Raw genomic sequence first — 21087 nt, 5'->3', positions numbered from 1 at the left:
GTTTACATCCCTACAAGGGAAGATGATACTTGTAAGGTTTTTCTTGTTTTTATTTATTTATTTTCAGTGTTCAACATTCACTTCCACAGAATTTTGAATTTCAAATTTTCTCCCCATCTCTCCCAGGACAGCATGTATTCTGATTGCCTCTTCCTCCAACCTGTCCTCCATTCTATCACCTCCACCACCCATCACATTTCTTTCTATTTTCCAGTAGGGCAAGATAGATTTCCATATGCCATTACCTATATATATATTATTTCCTAGCTGCATGTAAAAACAATTTGCACCATTCATTTTTAAAGCTTTGAATTCCACATTCTCTCCCTCCCTTCCCCATCCATGCTCATTGAGAATGCAAGCAATTCCATAATGGTTATACATGTGGAATCTTGCAAAACACCATAACAGTCATGTTGTGAAAAACTACCTATATTTCCCTTTATCCTATCCCGCTCTCCATTTATTCAGTTCTATACTTTGACTTGTCCCTCTGCTAAAGTGTTTGCTTCCAATTACCCATTCCCCCAATCTACAATCCTTTCTATTATTCCCCTCCCCCCTCTTACCCCTTCCTCCTTGCTTTCCCATAGGGTAAGATAGATTTCCATATCCAATTGAATGGGTGGTATTTCCTCCTTAAGCCAAATTCAATGATAGTAAGGCTAACCTATTCCCTCTCATCTTCTCATTCTTCTCCTCCATTGTAAAAGCTCTTTCTCACCTCTTTTATGAGAGATGATTTACTACATTCTACCTCTCCCTTTTTCTTTCTCCTAGTACATTCCTCTCAACCCTTAATTTTGGACATCATCCCTTCATATTCAGTTTGCCCTGTGCTCTCTCTCTCTCTTTCTGTCTCTCATACACACATATATAGACACATACATGCATACACACACACACACACACACACACACACACACACACATATATATATATATATATATATATATATATATTCCTTCCAGCTATCCTAATACTGAGAAAGATCTCATAAATTACAGATATCATCTTTCCATGTAGAAATGCAAACAGTTCAACTTTAATAAATCCCTTATGGTTTCTCTTTCCTGTTTAACTTTTCATGCTTCTGATTCTTGTATTTGAAAGTCAAATTTTTTATTTAGCTCTGGTCTTTTCAACAAGACTGCTTGGAAGTTCTCCATTTCATTGAAGTTACATTTTTCCCCCTGAAGTGTTTTACTCAGTTTTTCTGGGTAGGTAATTCTTAGTTTTAATCCTAGCTTCTTTGACCTCTGGAATACCATATTCCAAGCCCTCTGTTCCCTTAGTGTAGAAGCTGCTAAATCTTGTGTTATCCTGATTGTGTTTCCATAATACATGAATTATTTCTTTCTGGTTGCTTGTAATAGTTTCTCCTTGACCTGGGAATTCTGGAATTTGGCTACAATATTACTAGGAGTTTTCCTTTGGGGATTTCTTTCAAAAGGTGACCAGTGAGTGCTTTCCATTTCTATTTAACCCTCTGGTTCTAGAATATCAGGGCAATATTCGTTTATAATTTCTTGATAGATGATGTCTAGGTTCTTTTTCTCATCATGATTTTCAGGAAGTCCAATAAGTTTTTAAATTATCTCTCCTGGACCTATTTTCCAGGTCAGTTGTTGTTCCAATGAGACACTTCACATTGTGTTCTATTTTTTCACTTTTTTGCTTTTGCTTTAAAATTTCTTAATTCCTCATAAAGTCATTAGCTTCTATTTGATCCATTCTAATTTTGAAGGAATTATTGTCTTCAGTGAGCTTTTGGACCTTTTTTTTCCAATTGACGCATTTGGCTTTGTAAGGCATTCTTATCTTCATTGAATTTTTGGACCTCTTTTGCCATTTGAGTTAATCTAATTTTAAAGCCATTATTTTCTTCAGCCTTTGGGGAGTGGGGGAGGGGTTCATTTAGCAAGCAATTGACTCATTTTCATGATTTTCTTTCAGCATTCTTATCTCTCTTCCCAATTTTTCCACTACTCTTACTTGATTTTCAAAATACTTTTTGAGCTCTTCCATGTTTTGAGACCAATTCATATTTTTCTTGAAGGTTTGGCTTTGTTGTCTTCTTCTGGTTGGATGTTTTGATCTTCCTCATCTCCAGTGACAATGACATAAGAAAATAACTTTTCACTGTGAAGGTAAGAAGCTATAATCTGTTTCTTTCGCCCCCATTTGCTCATTTTCCCAGCCAATCACTTGGTTTCTGAGTAGAGGGCACCAGAAGTAGCCTCTGTTTCAGAAATGGCTTCTGCTGCCCTGGGCCTGGAACTGAGGGCAGACCATGCTCCCTTTTCCAGGCGAGAGAGACCCTTCCCACTGACCTTCAAAGCTGTCTTTTGTGTTTGTGGGTTGAGAAGTCTGAAAACTTCAGTAGCCATAAGTGATTCAGTCTCCTAAGGCCAGCTCCAGTTCCATCCATGACAGGGCAGTCCACATCAAAAAGTGCTCCACTCCCAGACTGGTGCAATAGACCCTTGCTGTCAATCTTCCAGATAGTCTTTACCTAGAAATTTGCTTCAGTCTGTCATTTTGTGGCTTCTGCTCTTCCAGAATTTGTTTAGAGTCATTTTTTACAGATTTTCCCTTTTGTTTTTGGAGAGAGAGCTCTAACAGGTCCCTGCTTCTACTCCACCATTTTAACTCTACCCCCTGATACTTGTAACTCTTAAGAATTGTATCTCTATTAGAGAATTTAGAAGGAGTATACAGAGAGAGGATAGAGTGTAAGTAAACTTGGATGGGATGATAAAAAATTAATTAAGGGGAGAAAAAACTATTGTACTGGGAGAAGAGAAATGGGGAGGAAGAATGGGGTAAATTATATCATATGAAGAGATGTGAAAGACATACACATCCAGCTGGATAAAGAAATCTCTCTTACCTTATTAGGAAGCAGGATGGGGAAAGGGAAAGAAAAGGGAGGGGGAGCTGAGAGAATGGATAGCAGATGAAGGATGGCAGTGGTCAGGATGAAAGAAATGAGAAAAGTACAAAAGGGGCTGGAGGGGGATAGGAAAGAAGAAATACACAGTAATTATAACTCTAAATGTGAATGGGATGAACTTTCCCCAAAAACAAAAGTGGAGACCAGAGTGGATCAAAGACCAGAATCCTATAATATGTTATTTACAAGAAATAAATTTGAAGCAGATAGATACACACAGGGTAAATAGTAAAAGTAAGGTTAAAAGGCTGGAGCAGAATATATCATACATCAGCTGATATAAAAAATATTAGGGGTAGAAATTCTGATCTCAGACAAAGCAAAAGCAAAACTAAATCTAATTAAAAGGGACAAGGAAAGAAACTGGTTGTTGTCCTTCATTCTCGAAGAGGACCAAAATGACATCACCATGATAAAGTCAAGTTTCAATGTGACCAACTGTGGCTGATCAGATCAATATGAGCTCAGAATATTCTACCATAGATTGGGCACAAATGGTCCCTGTGAACATTTGGGATGGATATCCTAAATTTGTGCATCCTGTCTTTTCTTTGTGTTGTTTCAATTCTGTTTTGCTCACAGAGCACAGCACCCTTTCTGATGAGGGCAGACCATGCTGAGTGGATCTGTGTTAATGTCTCCCATGTCATACAATCAAATCCAAAGTTCTTGAGACAGACTATGAGAGATTCCTTGTATTGCTTCTTCTGATCAACATGTGATCACCTGCCCCATGCAAGTTCTCCAAAAGTCTTTTTGGCAAGAGTACATTTTACCTTCAAACAACATGACCAGCCCATCTGAGTAGCGCTCTCTGAAGCATAGTTTGAATGCTTGGAAGTTTAGTTCCAGAAAAGACCTCAGTGTCTGGTATCTTATCCTACCAAGTGACCTTCAGAATCTTCCTAAGACAGTTCAAATGGAAGTGATTCACTTTCCTGGCTTGGTGCTGGGAGACTGTCCATGTTTCACAGGCATACAACAATGAGGTCAGCACAATGGCTCTGTAGAACTTCAGTCTGGCAGTCAGTCTAATATCTCTTCTCTCCCATACTGTTCTTCAGTGCCTTCCAAACGCTGAGCTCGCTCTGGCAATGCATGCATCAACCTTATTTTCAATGTGCGCATCCCTGGAAAGTACATTACCATGGTAAGTGAACCTATCTGCAACATTCAAAATTTCTCCATTTGTTGTAACTGATGGTTCCACATATGGATGGTTTGGTGTGGCTGATGGAGCACCTGTGTTTTTTTAGTGTTAATTATTAGGGCAAAATTAGCACAGGAAGCAGAGAATTGATCCATAATTTGTTGCATCTCAGCTTCAGAGGCTGCATTGAGTGCACAGTCATCTGCAAACAGAAAATTGTGCACCAATACTCCCTCCACTAGGGTCTTGGCTTGTAACCTTTTCAAATTGAAGAGTTTACCATCAGTATGGTAGCTAATCTCGATGATCATGTTCATCCTTATTGAAAGCATTTGACAACATGCTGAAAACATTATGCTAAAAAGCATGGGAGCAAACACACAGCCCTGTTTCACTCTATTGGTAACTGGGAAGGCACAAGAGCATTGTCCACTATCCAAAACTCAGTCAAATATTCCATCATGAAATTGATGCACAGTACTGATGAATTTCTCTGGGCAACCAAATTTTGATGTAATTTTCCATAAGAACTCATGACTAACAGTGTCAAAAGCCCTGGTCAGATCTACAAACATTGTGTACAGACCTCTGTTCTGCTCCTGGTATTTCTCTTGGAGTTGACGAGCAGCAAACACCATATTGACTGTTCTTTGGCCCTTTCTGAAGCCACACTAGCTCTCAGGTAGATGACCATCTTACAGGTGAAGGATCAGCCTATTAAGGAGGACTCTAGCAAGAATCTTGCCTACAATGACTAAGAGAGAGACCCCCGCCTGTGATTGTCACAGGACAATCTATTTCCATTACCTTTACAGAGATAGACAATGGAGGTATCCTTGAACTCCTGGGGGGAATAACCTCCTCTTGCCATATAACCTGGAAAATTTCAGTCAGCTTTTGTATGAACAATGGTCTCCCTACCTTATAAATCTCAGTTAGAATAGAATCAGCCTCAGGTGCTTTGACACATGAAAGGAACCTAATGGCCCTCAAAACTTCTTCTTCAGTTGGAAGTTCAGCTAAGGAAGTAACTTGAACTCAGATTCACCTACCTGAGCTAAATGGTCAATGGCCTCAGTATTGATTGATGATGGTCTGTTGAGAACACTATGAAAGTGTTCAGCCTGTATCTCTAGCATCATGTCCTTATCACTAATCAATGTGGCCCCATCAGCACTGAGTAGTTGTGATGCACCATAGGTTTTTGGTTGATAAATGGCTTTCAGGAAATCACAAAAGCACTTTGGATCATTACTGTCAGCACAAAGCTGAGTTTCATCTGCCTTCTTACTGAGCCAGGAATCCAGAGTCTCTCTAAGCTTTGCTTGTACTTTACTTTTGATGCAATTAAATGTTGCTTTCTTAGAGATGAAGGAACTACCTTGTTGGAAAATCCTGTGGTGTTCTCATTTTTCATTTAGCAGCTTCTGAATTTCCCCATCATTTTCATCAAACCAGTCTGGGTGTATGAGAGTGTTCTGACCCAGATGAGCAGATACAGTGTAGTGCACCAAAGCTCTGAAAGCTGCCCACTCCTTTTCTGCTCCACTGTTGCCAACTGTGTGTTGGCTCAACTTGCCCTCCATGTTAGCAACAAACTGTTCACACACAAAGAAGAGCACTAATTTGCTGACATTAATTCTTCTAGTAGTCATTTTGCCTTGGGGGTGGCACTTTTGATGAATGTGAATATTTAGCTTGGAAAGGATAAGTTTATGATCAGACCAGCACTCTGCACCATACATTGCCTTCATCATTCTCACATCTTGTCTATTTCTTCCCCTTACAATCACATAGTGTATCAGATTCCAATGTTTGCTGCTAGGGCTCATTCATGATGTTTTATTGTGTTTAGGTAAATGGCAAACTGTTGGTGATGAGGTCATGCAATGTACAAGCCTTCAGCATTAAGTGACCATTGCTTTTGCAGTCTCCAACTCCATTCCTCCTTAGGACTCCCTGCTCAGTCTGGTAGTCTGAGCCTACTCTAGCATTAAAGTCATCCAGAATTATAAGCTTGTCCTCTTTTGGCACATTGATGATAAGGGTCTCTAGGTCTTCATAAAATTTTTCTTTGACCTCATCAGTGTTTGTCGTGGTGGGAGAATAGACACTAATGGTGGTGGCATGACATTTTTCTGCAAGTGGCAATCTCATTGTCATGAGCCTGTCATTCATTCCTTTTGGCAGGCATACCAGCTTACTGTCTAGATTAGTTTTGATTGCAAAACCTACACCAGCTTCACAGAGCTCCCCTTCACTGTGGCCACTCCAGAAAAATGTGTATCCAGTTCCAATTTCAATAAGCTGACCTTCATTTGCCAGCCTTGTTTCACTCAAGGCTGCTATTTGGATGTGATACCCGTTGAGTTCTCTTGCAACAAGAGCAGTTTGTCTTTCAGGTCTACTAGATTTTGTGTTGTCTATAAGTGTGTGCATGTTGCATGTGCCGATGGTAAGTAGAATCATCTTTGCAGATGTTTTTGTACATTTTATGTATGTTTTTATGTTCCAACCACAGAGTGGGACTCCCCTGCCATGGTAATCAGACCAGAGTTGGATAAACAGTCAATTTTTAGGACACTTCTTGTAGCCTCCAAAAGAAGGAAACTATATCCTGCTAAAAGACACCATAGACAATGAAGTAATAGCAATATTGGACATATATGCACCAAGTGGTATAGCATCCATATTCTTTGAGGAGAAGTTAAGTCAGTTACAGGAAGAAACAGATGGTAAAACTATAATAGTAAGGGACCTCAGCCTCCCCCTCTCAGAACTAGATAATTCTAACCACAAAATAAAAAAGAAAGAAGTTAAGGTGAATAGAGTTTTAGAAAAGTTAGATATGATAGACCTCTGGAGAAAAATTGAATGGGAATAGAAAGGAATATACCTTTTTCTCAGTGCTACATGGCACCTACAGGAAAAAAAATAACCATTCATTAGGGCATAAAAGCCTCACAATCAAAGGCAGAAAGACAGAAATAATAAATTCATCCATTTCAAATCATAATGCAATAAAAATTATATGTACTAAAGGGCCATGGAAAGATGAATTAAAATAAAAATTAATTGTAAAGCAAATAATTTTATCCTAAAAATGAGAGTATTAAACAACAAATTATATAAACCATCAATAATTCCATCAAAGAGAATGGCAAAAATGAGACAACATATGAAAATTTATGGGACGCAACCAAAGCAATACTTAAGGGAAATTTTATATCTCTAAAGACTTACATCAATAAAATGGAAAAAAAGCAGATCAATGAACTGGGAATACAATTTAAAAAGCTAAAAAAGAACAAATTTAAAACCCCAAATTAAATACTAAATTAGAAGTTCTGAAAATCAAAGGAGAAATGAATAAATAAATGAATAAAACTAACTAAAAATGAATTCAACTAACACGTAAAACTCAGAGCTGATTTTATGGAAAAAAATCAAATAGATAAACTTTGGTTAATTTGAGTTTTAAAAAAAGAGAACCAAATTACCAGAATAAAAAAAATGAAAAAGGTGAATTCACCACCACTGAATAGGAAATTAAAACAATAATTAAGAACCAGCTTGCCTAACTGCATACAATAAATCTGACAATCCAAATGAAATGAATGAATCTTTATAAAAAATAAATATTGCACAGATTTACAGCAATGAAAATAAAATATTTGAATAATAATATTTAAGAAAAAAATTGAACAAGCCATTAGTGAAATCTCTAAGCAAAATTTCCAGGACCAGATGGATTTGCAAGTGAATTCTATCAAAAATTTAAAGAACACTTAATTCCAATCCTACATAAACTTTTTTTTGGAAAAATAGGTCAAGAAGGAGTTCTACCAAATTCCTTTTATGACACAACTATGGTGCTGATACCTAAACCAAAAAGAGCCAGAACAGAGAAAGAAAATTATAGATCAATTTCCCTAATGAATATTGATGAAAATTTTTAAATAAAGTAGTAGCAAAGTGTTAAAGCAATTTATAGTGAGAATAATACACTATTATGAAGTGGGATTTATGCCAAGAATGCAGGGCTGGTTCAATGTTAGGAATACTTTTAGCATAATTGACCATATCAATTATAAAAGCAACAGAAATTATATGATTATGTCAATTAACACAGGAAAATCTTTTGACAAAAATACCCATTCCTATTAAAAACAATAGAGAACACAGGAATAAATGGAGTTTTCCTTTAAATGATAGTCAGTCTCTATCTAAAACCATCAGGAAGCATTATTTGTACTGGGGATAAGAAGCATTCCCAATAAGATCAGGGTGAAGCCCATTATCACTACTATTATTAAATACTATACTAGGAATTTTAGCTTAGCAATAAGAGAAGAAAAAGAAATTGAAGGAATTAGAATAGGCAGTCAGGAAACAAAACTATCCTTGTTAGCATATAAGATGATGATATACTGAGAGAATTCTATAGAATCAGCTAAAAAAATTTCTTGAAATAATTGGCAACTTTAGCAAAACAGGATATTAAATAAACCCATAGGAATCATCAGCATTTCTACACATTACCAACAAAGTCCAACAAGAAGAGACAGAAATAACTGTAGATAATATAAAATCTTTGGAAGTCCACCTACCAAGACAAACCCAGAAACTATATGAACACAATTACAAAACACTTTTTACACAAATAAAGTCAGATCTAAACAACTAGAAAAATGTCAACTTCTCGTGTTTAGGCCAAGCCAATATAATAAAATTACAATTCTACCTAAATTAATTTATTTATTCAGTGCCATATCAATCTGCCAAAAAAAAATCATTTTACAGAGCTAGAAAAAATAATAAAATTCATCTGGAAAAACAAAAGGTTAAGAATATCATGGGAGGAGCCAAGGTGACATAGTAGAAACAGAGACCTGCCTGAGTTCTCCACACAATCTCCTCAAAATACCTGTAAAAAATGAATCTGAACAAATTCTAGAGCAGTGGAATCCACAAAATGACAGAGTGAAACCCATTTCCAGCCCAAGACAACTTGGAAGATGTAGAGAAAGGGCGTATTGCACCAGGCTCAGAGTGGAGTACAGCCCATTTTTGGCCATGCTAGCACAGATGGGACTGGAGCAGACCTCAGAACACTGAATCACTGAACTGTGGTTTCCAGACTTCCCAACCCAGAAACGCCAAAGACAGCTTCAAATATCAGTGGGAAAGCTCTCTCACCTGGGTGAGTGAGGAACTTGGTCTGGCCCCAGCCCTAGTCCCAGAGTGTTGGCAGCCACTGCTGCAGCAGCCAGCTGTTTCTAGAGCTGCAGGACTACAGATGGTATGGAAATCAAGTGGCTGATCTGGGTCACAGTCCTAGAGCAAGGAGGAGCACTGGAATGGAGGAAGTGGTGGTGGCTATGGAAAGGGAATCCTATTCACAGATCCGGGGTAGAAAAGAGTGTTTGTGGTTGCTCACAGACAAGAGTGCAGGCCAAGAAAGAAGTAAACACCTCTCCTTTGATCATACCACTTTGGAGGAGCTGAGAATTTAAAAGTTCCTGGATGTGTCTCTGAAAGCAACTGTATAAAACCCTTGAAATTTGGGGCAGCGCAACCTCCACTTAACAAAGAACTCAAAGGCCGAGCATTTGGCTAGGAAAATAGCTGAAAGGGGGGAAAATATGATTATAGAAGGTTACTATCTTGATGAAAATGTATTTTCTTATGATGAGGAATATCAAAGCATATAACTGGAGGAAGAGCAAAGCATACAACCAGAAGAAGACAGCAAGGTCAAGGCTCCTACATGCAAACCCTCCAAGAAAAATATGAAATGGCTTTAGACCATGGAAGAGCTCAAAAATATTTTGAAAATCAAGTAAGAGAATTAGAGGAAAAAATGGGAAGAGAAATGACAGTGATGCAAGAAAATCATGAAAATGAGTCAATAGCTTACTAAATGAGACCCAAAAATACTGAAGAAAATAACACCTGAAAAAATAAACCAACCCAAATGTCAAAAGAGTTTCAAAAAGCCAATGAAGAGAATTCCTTTAAAAACAGAATTGGGAGGATGGAACCAAGATGGCAAAGTAGAAAGATGCACATACTCTAGCTCTTCCCCCACAGCCCATAGCATAATTGTAAAGAAAGACTCTCAACAAGTTCTAGAGCAGCAGAGGCCATGGAGCGACAGAGGCCAAGAGATTTTCAGCCCAGAGAGACCTGGAGGGCCAATGGGGGGGGTCTGTCACACCAGATGTGGAGCATGACCCAGCCTTGGCCATGCAGCACTGAGAGGAGCAGGGCAGGAGCAGGTCTGGTGGGGGTAGGGGGGAAAGGGCAGAAACCGCAGCAGCAGTGGAGGTTCTCAGATCCCTTAACCCACAAATGCCAGAGGCAACATCAAAGGTCAGTGAGAGAGCTTTAGCACCTCTATGACAAGGGGAGATCCCTCCCCAACCCTCTAACCCAGGCTCCAAGCAAATGGCAGTGGCAGGCATTGTTGGAGCCTCAGCTTAAAGCCCTTAGGGGAATTGAACAGCTGATCTGAATCTTAGCCACCAACCAGACCAGGGTGTAAATTTCTCTCCTTTGATTGTGCCACCTTGGAGGAAATGAGAACTAATATGTCCCTAGAGTATACGCTACTCTTGACAAAGGACCCAAAAGTCAAGCAACTGATTGAGAAAATGCCCCTAAAAAAGAGGAAAAAAATAATACTACAGAAGGTTACTTTCTTGGTGAACAGGTATTCTCTCCCATCCTTTCAGGTGAGGAAGAACAATGTTTACCATCAGGGGAAGAAATAAAAGTCAAAGCTTCTGCATTCAAAACCTCCAAAATAAATATGCAATGGTCCCAGGCCATGGAAGAGCTCAAAAAGGATTTTGAAAATCAAGTAAGAGAGGTGGAGGAAAAATTAGGAAGAGAAATGAAAGCAATGAAAGAAAGTCATGAAAAGCAAGTCAATTAGCCAAATGAAAAAGGACATTCAAAAGCTCATTGAAGAAAGTAGTTCTTTAAAAATTAGAATGGAACAGATGGAAGCTAATGATTTTATGAGAAACCAAGAAATTACAAAATAAAACCAAAAGAATGAAAAAATGGAAGATAATGTGAAATATCTCATTGGAAAAACAACTGACCTGGAAAACAGATGCAAGAGAGGCAATTTAAAAATTATGGGACTAGCTGAAAACCATGATCAAAAAAAGAGCCTAGACATCATCTTTCATGAAATTATCAAGGAAAACTGCCCTCATATTCTAGAACCAGAGGGCAAAACAAGTATTCAAGGAATCCACTGATCAGCTCCTGAGAGAGATCCAAAAAGAGAAACTCCTAGGAACATTGTAGCCAATTTCAGAGTTCCCAGGCCAAGGGGAAAATATTGCAAGCAACTAAAAAGAAAGAATTTGAGCATTGTGAAAATACAAGCAGGATAACACAAGATCTAGCAACTTCTACATTAAGGAGTCAAAGGGCATGGAATATGATATTCCAGAAGTCAAAGGAACTAGGATTAAAACCAAGAATCACCTACCCAGCAAAACTGAGTATAATACTTCAGGGAAAAAATGTTCATTCAATGAAATAGAGGACTTTTAAACACAAGAATCAAGACAAGCATGAAAAGGTAAACAGGAAAGAGAAATCACAAGGGACTTACTAAAGTTGAACTGTTTATATTCCTACATTGAAAGATAATACTTGTAACTCTTGAAACTTTCCACAGTATCTGGGTAGTTGAAGCGATTATATACACACAGAGAGAGAGAGAGAGAGAGAGAGAGAGAGAGAGAGAGAGAGAGAGAGAGAGCACAGAGTGAGTTGAATAGGAAGGGATCATATCTAAAAAGTAAAATTAAGGGGTGAGAGAGGAATGAATATTTTGGGAGGAGAAAGGGAGAGATGGAATGGGGAAAAATATCTCTCATTGGAGAGGCAAGAAAAACCTTTTCAAATGGAGGAGGATCAGTGGGGAGGTGAGAAGGAAAAAGTGAAGCTTATTCTCATCGCATTTGGCTCAAGGAAAGAATAACATGCACACTCAATTTGGTATGAAAATCTATCTTACACTACAGGAAAATAGGGGACAAGGGGATAAGCAGGGTGGGGGGATGATGGAAGGGAGGGCAAATGGGAGGAGGGAACAATTAGAATAAACACTCTTGGGGAGGGACAAGGTGAAAAGAGAGAACAGAAGAAATGGAAGGCAGAACAGGATGGACAGAAATATAGTTAGTCTTACACAACATGACTATTATGTCATTTGCAAAACTACACATATATAGCCTGTATTGAATTGCTTGCCTTTTCAGTGAGGATGGGTGAGGAGAGAGAAAGGAAGAGAAGTTGGAACTCAAAGTTTTAGGAACAAATGTTGAGAATTGTTTTTGCATACAACTGGGAAATAAGAAATACAGACAATGGGGTATAGAAATTTATCTTGCTCTACAGGACAAGAGAGAAGATGGAGATAAGGGAAGGGAGGATTGTTAGAAGAGAGGGCATATTGGTGGAAGGGGAACTCAGAATACACAGAATTTTGGGGTGAGGGGAGGGGAGAGATGGAGAGAAAATTTGGAACTCAAAATTTTGTGGAAATGAATGTTGAAAACTTAAAATGAATAAATAAGCAGAATTGGCCAGATGGAAAAGGAGATCCAAGAGCTCATTGAAGAAGATAATTCCTTAAAAATTAGAATGGAGGAAACAGAAGTGAAGGACTCCATGAGAAATCAAGAAATTATAAAATAGATCCAAAAGAATGAAAAAATAAATCCAGAAGAAATAATTTAAAATTATTGGGTTCCCTGAAAGCCATGACCAGTAAAAGAGATTAGACATCATCTTTCAAGAAATTATCAAGGAAAACTGCCCTGATGTTCTAGAACCAGAGGGTAAATTAGAAATGGAAAGAATTCTCCAATCACTTCCTGAAAGAGATTCCAAAAGGAAAACTCCTAGAAATATTGTAGCCAAATTTCAGAGTTCCCAGGTCAAGGAGAAAATATTACAAGCAACCAGAAAGAAACAATTCAAGTACTATGGAAACACAACCAGGATAACACAAGATTTAACAGTTTCTGTACTAAGGGATCAGAGGACTTGGGATATGATATTCCAGAGGTCAAGTGAGCTAGGATTAAAACCAAGAATTGCCTACCCAGCAAAACTGAGTATAATACTTCAGGAGAAAAGTTGGAATTTCACTGAAATAGAGGACTTCCAAGCATTCTTATTGAAAAGAACAGAGCTGAATAGAAAATTTGACTTTCAAATACAAGAATCAAGAGAAACAGGAAAAAGATAAACAGGAAAGAGAAGCCCTAGGGGACTCATTGAAGTTTTACTGTTTATATTCCTACATGAAAAGATGGTATTTGGAAGTCATGAGACCTTTCTCATTCCATTCATATTCAGCTACTAGTTGTATATTTCCCTTCTGTTTTCTCATTCTCTTGGTTTTGTTTTATTGTTTCTTGGCATCTTGCGAAGTCATTAGTTTCCTCTTGCCCAGTTCTAATTTTAAAAGAGTATTTTCTTTCATAAGTTTTTGGATCTTTTTTTTTCCTAATTGCTTAATTTTTTCCATAATTTTCTTGATTCTCTTGCATTACTATTATTTTTTCCAAATTTTCCATCAATCTCTCTTATTTCATTTTTTAAATCTTTTTAAAGCTTTGCCAGAATTCTTTTGGGGGCTTGTAACCATTTTACATTTTTCCTTGAAGCTTTTGAAGTAACTATTTTGACTTCACAATCTTCTTCTGAGTTTGAACCTCTGATTTTCTCTGTCACCATAGCAGCTTTCTAGCTATCTTTATCTTTTGCTTTCTCATTTTGTTTAGTTTTTAGCAGCCTGTTTCTGCTTCAGCTCACACCCTGGTCTATGAGCAGACTCCACTGTTCTGTAATCCAAGGCCAATACTGTTCCTTCAGCTCACATCTTGGTCTATGAGTAACCTCAGATACTTCTCTCTACCCCTGAATCTACCCCATTCTCATGCAACACTGTCATCACAAATTTTCTTACTCTTTGCAGTTCCTCCCACAGTTTCAAGCTTAAGCCTACCCCTCTGCCCTGGAATGGAAAACAGAGACTACAATCTCCTGAGAGTTACCACAACAAGCAGGGCCCACAACCTTTTGCTACCTCACTTGCCATCACGTTCTCACTGCTCCTCCTCCATAACCATAACCAGGGACCATGTCTGATCAATATACCTGGGCCCTTTATTCAACAGCAGTGGAGGACCCTGGGATCTTCCTTTAACAAGCTTGCCTAACCCCCACACGATCCACATGGTAAAAGTTCCTGATGCTGAGACTGCTGCCTACACAGTGGTGTCTGTCCCTAGGAGATCCTCTTAGGTTGACAACTGTTTTACACTGACTTCTAATTAGTTCAGACACTCTAAAGTGACTTCAAGTCATTATTTTAAATTATTTGAGGGGAATTTGGGAAAGCCAAATAATTCCCTGCCTTATTCTAACATCTTCCCAGAATTCCTCAGGAAAAAGCACTTTCAGACCTCAAAATACATTATAAAGCAGCAGTTGTCAAAACCATCTGGAAATGGTAAAAAAAAAAAAAGTAGATCAATGGCACAGATTAGATAACGAAGAAATAAAAACAATGGAACTCAGAAGGCCAATATTTGATAAAAATAGAAAACATAAATTACCCAGTAAAGAATATCTTATTTGATAAAAGTGCTGGGAGAACTGGAAAACAGTCTGGCAGAAATCAGACTTAGACTAACACTTTAAATTACACTCCATAATACATTCTAAATGGATATTGGATCTTAATACTAAAGATCATACTATAAAACCTAGAAGTCAACCATATATCACTCATTCCTATGAAAAAGAGATATATTATTAACAAAATAATGGATAAAGGTAATTACAAAACTTAAAAACATCACTTTGATTACATAAAACAAAAGCTTTTGTGCAAATAAAATTAATGTACCTAGGATAAGAAGGGTAATGATCAAATGGGGAGAAACAACTATATCAAATTTCTCTGTTTGGTATCTAAGCTATATAAATAATTAACAAATATGTATGAGTAATAGACATTCCCCTATTAATTAAACAATATGAACAGCTCTTAAAAGAAGAATTGCAAAGTACTCACAACCATAGAAAGGAATTCTCCAAATTACTAATTATAAAAAAAATGTAAATCGAAACTACCCTGAAGTTTCACCTCATACCCTGCAAATTGGCAAGGATGATAAAAATGGTAATAGTCAACGTTAGAAGGCTTTTGGAATGGTAGGCACACTACTACATTTTTATAGACCAACTAAATGATATAGATAGTTTGAAAAGCGATTTGGAATTGTGAAGATAAAGTAACTAAAAAGTCCATGACCTTTGACCTAGAGACTCCTTTACTGGGCATGTACCACAAGGAAGCCAGTGAAAAGAAGGGTCTCCATGTACACTAAAATATTTATAACAGTACTTTTTGTGATGGCAGAGAATTGAAAGCAAAGGAGATGCCCATTGATTGGGGAATGCTTAAAAAATGTAACACATGAATTTAATAAAATATTACTATGTTATAAGGAATAATTAATATGATGAATATAGCAAAAACTGAAAAGATTTAGGTGAACTAATACAGAAAGAAATAACCACAATCAAGAAAATAATATACAAATTTATTTCAACAATGTAAATAGAAAAAACCAATAGCACACAAAAATCAAAAGTGAATTTTGCAAAATTATAAAAATCAAACATAAACACAAATGCAGATATATAAAGGTATCTCTAGTTAATCCCTTTGGGGAGGTGGGAGGTCCAGAGATGTGTATTACATGTGTTTTTAAATTTTTCAAGATATTGATTATGTTAATAGCTTTCTCTTTTTGTTTTTGGGTTTTTTTATTCTTTTTAAAATACTTTTTGGGATGGCTCTCTGAGATGGGCAAAGGGAAGATTACCAGGGAGGACTATGATGATGTAAAAAACAAAAAAAATCAATAAAAATCTTATTTTTAAAAAATGTAAGGTACTATTATTGTTGCTGCCATAATCAGTCACCTGCTCAGTCTCAAGTATCCCTATACAGTGAAATCTGTCTTACTGTTTGCACTTCTGCTGCTACATCTGGCTCAGAACTCAAAATGTTTTAGATCTTCTCAGAAGAAAAACATCTGTCCAAAATCGCATTTCCCAGAAATTCAAATATCAAGGTCTCTACCGTGTGTGTGTGTGTGTGTGTGTGTGTGTGCATGAAAAGTCCACAACAATTTGATAAACTATATCATACACTTTTTATGGAAGAGTTGGAGAAAGAAGGGCTGATCTAATTAGGTGGATTCAGCAATATTTGAATTATGAAATTCAAAATAATTTTCAATAGCTCAATGACAACTTTGAAGAATATCTCTAGCCTGATGCCCCAGGGATCTAGGCTTGGCCCTGTGCTCTTTAACACAACAGTGTTATTGATTTAAAGGCATAAATGGTACAGTTATCATTTTTGAGGATAACATAAACCCAAGAGAATTAGCTCAGCTGTTATCCTATAAGATCTAGACAGGCTATATTGGGTCAATTCTAAGAAGAAATTAATTACCAGCAAATATAAAGTCTTGTGCTTGGGTTCAAAGCATCAGCCTTATAAGTACAAAACAGGAGAGAAAAGACACAGAACAAAAGAGGAAAAAAGACTTAAAAAGGTGAAAATAGTGCACTTCAATCTGCATTCACACTCCATTAGTTCTTTCCCTGGATGTGGATAGCATTTTCCATCATAAGTCCTTCAGAATTGTCTTGGATCATTATATTGCTGAGAAGAGTTGTCATTCATAGCTGAGTATTGCACAATGTTGCTGTTACCATGTACAATGTTCTTCTGGTTCTGCTTATTTCACTTTGCCTCTGTTCCTAAAATTTGCCTGTTCATCATTTCTTGAGCACAATAGCATTGCATTACATCAGATCTGCACAACTTGGCAGTAAGTAGGGGCCAAAATAAATAGGTTAAGCTTCTTTGGGCTGCAGATGGGTTTTCAGAGGCTCACTTTCCAAATAAAAGTATAATTAATGATTAAACTATTTTGCAAATAAATGATATTTAAAAGGGAAATTTCAATTAATATCAATTAATTACACTTATTAAGATTTTTATCATGAAATCATATTAATGTTAAAAAAGAATTACTTTGGGCGGAGCCAAGATGGCAGAGTAACAGCACAGATTTTCTAGAGTGCTCCCACCAAGCCCAGTCAAATACCTGTAAAAATGTTACAAATTCTGGAGCTGTAGAACCCACAGAATGATGAAGTGAAGCAAATCTTCAGCCCAAGACAGTCTGAAAGGTCAGTGGGAAGTGTTTATTGCCCCATGCTGAGAGCAGAGTGCAGTATGGGGTGCAAATGCAGAGAGGGGACCTGAACAGGGCTTTTGGGGATTGAATCTTTTATACCTGTGGCAGTTTCCAGACTACATGAGCCCAAAACACTGAGGTTAAGTTGGAAGGTCAGTGGAAAAAGCTTGTGGGACCAGTGCAAGAGAGTGCAAACGTCCATCTGCAGCCCCAGGGCAGCAGAGGCGGGGAGGTGGTGGAGGAACCCTCAGCAGCCACAGCAGCAGCAGGGGCAGCTGCAGTCACTATTTCTAGAGGTCAAGGCTCACAGATTGTGGGGGAATCAAGCAGCTGACAGCATACCCCCCACTCCCACTTTGGAAACAAAGAAGTACCTGGACAAAGAGCTCAAAAGTCAAGTGAATGGATGGGGAAATGAGCAAAAACCACAAAAAAATCAGACTATAGAATCTTACTTTGATGAAAAGGAAGACTAAAGCATGCAAACAGAAGACAACAAAGTCAAAGCTCCTCCATCCAAAACCTCCAAGAAAAATATGAATTGGTCTCAGGCCATAGAAGAGCTCAAAAAAGGATTTTGAAAATCAACTGAGAGAAGTAGAGCAAAAATTGGCAAGAGAAATGAAAGTGATGCAAGGAAATTGTGAAAAATGAGTCAACTGCTTGCTAAAGGAGCCCCCAAAAATGCTGAAGAAAATAACACTTTAAAAGATAGACTAATCCAAATGGTAAAAGAGATCCAAAGTCAGTGAGGAGAAGAAAGCCCTAAAAAGTAGAACTGTCCAGATAGAAAAGGAGATCCAAAACCTTCTGAAGAAAATAATTTCTTAAAGATTACAATGGAGCAGATGGAAGCTAATGACTTTATGAAAAAATCAGGAAATTATAAAACAAAACCAAAGGAATGAAAAAATAGCAGACAATGTGAAATATCTCATTGGAAAAGCAACTGACCTGGGAAAATAGATCCAAGAGAGACAATTTAAAAATTATGAGACTACGCAAAAGCCATGATCAAGAAAAAGAGTCTAGACATCATCTTTCATGAAATTATCAAGGAAAATTGCCGTGATATTCTAGGACCAGAGAGCAAAATAAATAATGAAAGAATCCACTGATCACCCCCTGAAAGAGGTCCAAAAATAAAATCCTAGGAATATCATAGCCAAATTCCAGAGTTCCCAGGTCAAGGAGAAAATATTGCAAGCAGCCAGAAAGAAACAATTCAAGTATTGTGGAAATACAACCAGGATAACACAAGATCTAGCAGATTCTACATTAAGGGATCACTGGGCTTGGAATATGATATTCCAGAAGTCAAAGGAGCTAGGATTAAAATCAAGAATCACCTACCCAGCAAAACTGAGTATAATACCTCAGAGGGAAAATGGTCATTCAATGAAACAGAGGACTTTCAAGTATTCTTGATGAAAAGACCAGAGCTGAATAGAAAATCTGACTTTCAAACAAAAGAATAAAGAGAAACATGAAAAGGTAAAGAGGAAAGAGAATAACTTACTGAAGTTGAACCGTTTACATTCCTACATGGAAAGATAATACTTATAACTCTTGAGACTTTTCTCAGTATTTGGGTAGTTGCTGGGAATATATACATATAAACACAGGGCACAGAGTGAGTTGAATAGGAAGGAACGATATCTAAAAAAATGAAATTAAGGGGTGAGGGAGGAATATATTGGGAGGAGAAAGGGAGAAATGGAATGGGGCAAACTATCTCTCATAAAAGAGATAAGAAAAAGCTTTTTTAATGGAAGGGAAAAGTGGGGAGGTGAGAGGGAAAAAGCAAAGCTTACTCTCATCACATTTGGCTTAAGGAGGGAATGATATGCACATTCAATTTGGTATGAAAATCTATGTTATACTATAGGAAAGTAGGGGAAAGGGGGATAAGTGGGGTGTGGGGGGGGATGATGGAAGGGACAGCAAATGGGAGGAGGGGGTAATTAGAAGTAAACACTTTTGATGAGGGACAAGATCAAAAGAGAGGATAGAATAAATGGGGGGGGCAGGATAGGATGGAGGGAAATACAGTTAGTCTTTCACAACCTGACTTTTATGGAAGTCTTTTGCATAACTACACATATATAAACAATATTGAATAGCTTGCCTTCTCAGTGGGGATGGGTGGGGAGGAAGGAGGAGAGAGAAGGTAGAACTCAAAATTTTAATAATGAATGTTCAAAATTGTGTGTACATGCAACTGGGAAATGAGACATACAGGTAGTGGGGAATAGAAATGTATCTAGCCCTATGAGAAAATAGAGGAGATGGGAATAAGGAAAGGGAGGGGTGTGATAGAAGGGAGGGCAGATTGGGGGAAGAGTTAATCAGAATGCACAGTGTCTTGGGGTAGAGGGAGGGGAGAGATGGGGAGAAAATTTGGAACTCAAAATCTTGTGGAAAAGAATGTTAAAAACTAAAAATAAATAAACAAATTTAATAAAATAAAAAATTATTTTGCTAAGTGATACAATCTTTAATACATTTTTCAGGTTTTCTTACTGTTCGCATTTAGTTAATGAGACATATTACACTTCTTGTCAGCAATCAGTTTATCATATTCTGGAATCATGCTTGAAAACAATTTCTTTAGATATCTGAAAATTTACCTTAGTAACCAGCCACCTAATTTTCTGACTTTACTTTCTTGAAAAACCATTGCTCCCCACTGAAATTTTTCAGCAATTTGAACATTTTAATTTGCTTTCCATTGGTGTCCAATTCGCTTAAGTCAGGATGCTTTGATTTGGAATGGTGATGAAGATTGTACACCTTCAGAATGGTTATTACTTCTTAGCAAACAAGGCACAATATTTTGTCTCTAATGTAACTAAACAAGTATTTATTTGTCCACTCCAGATTAAGCACTTTATGTTCTCATTTGATCATCCATTTCTTTATATTACTCATTTCACATTTATCCTGAAAACTTTAATGTTAGAACTAAAAAAATATCCACAGCAATTATTCACATACAAAGAAATACTGAATTGAGTGTCTGACCTTGGAGAGAGTGCCAGACACTCATGTAACTTGGAGAGCAGCCGCACAGTAAGGGAGGGGAAGAAGCCCTCACGTTGTTGCCACTCATCACATAGCAGGCATCAGCTGCATTGGCATGTGGCTGCACTCACTTTGACCCTGTTCAATGCCAGTAACAACTGAAAACAAAGAGAAAAGATATGTCTCTCACTCCTCTCAGACTAGAGACAGACTGATAATGGTTGGTTGCCATGGGTCACATGACATAGAGGAGAAAGTGCCAGAAGGCCAAAGTAGTGACTAGTGGAAGGAGAGTTAAGTGGGGCACAGACAAAGTACTCATTACATCTTTATTATCTTGTACATCCTGTATATTTTTGTAGGCCACCTGAAATCCTTTGCCAGGATTCATGGGATCTGTGGGGTGTATGTTATGCAAGCCTGCATTACATTCATCTACCACAACTTGTTTAGTCATTCCGCACTTGTTGGGTCTCCATTCAATTTTCAATTATTTTGCCAGCACAAGAAGAACTGCTATAATTATTTTTGTACATGTGGGTCCTTTTCAGAATGAGCAACTTATACAAGTGGTTGATGACCCCAGTGGGAGTCTACAAGCAGAAGATTGATGGGCACTTATCAGGTAC

Source organism: Notamacropus eugenii, chromosome 2 (assembly GCF_028372415.1).
Source record: "Notamacropus eugenii isolate mMacEug1 chromosome 2, mMacEug1.pri_v2, whole genome shotgun sequence".
Taxonomy (NCBI): domain Eukaryota; kingdom Metazoa; phylum Chordata; class Mammalia; order Diprotodontia; family Macropodidae; genus Notamacropus; species Notamacropus eugenii.
Note: the sequence above shows the minus strand (reverse complement) of the source record.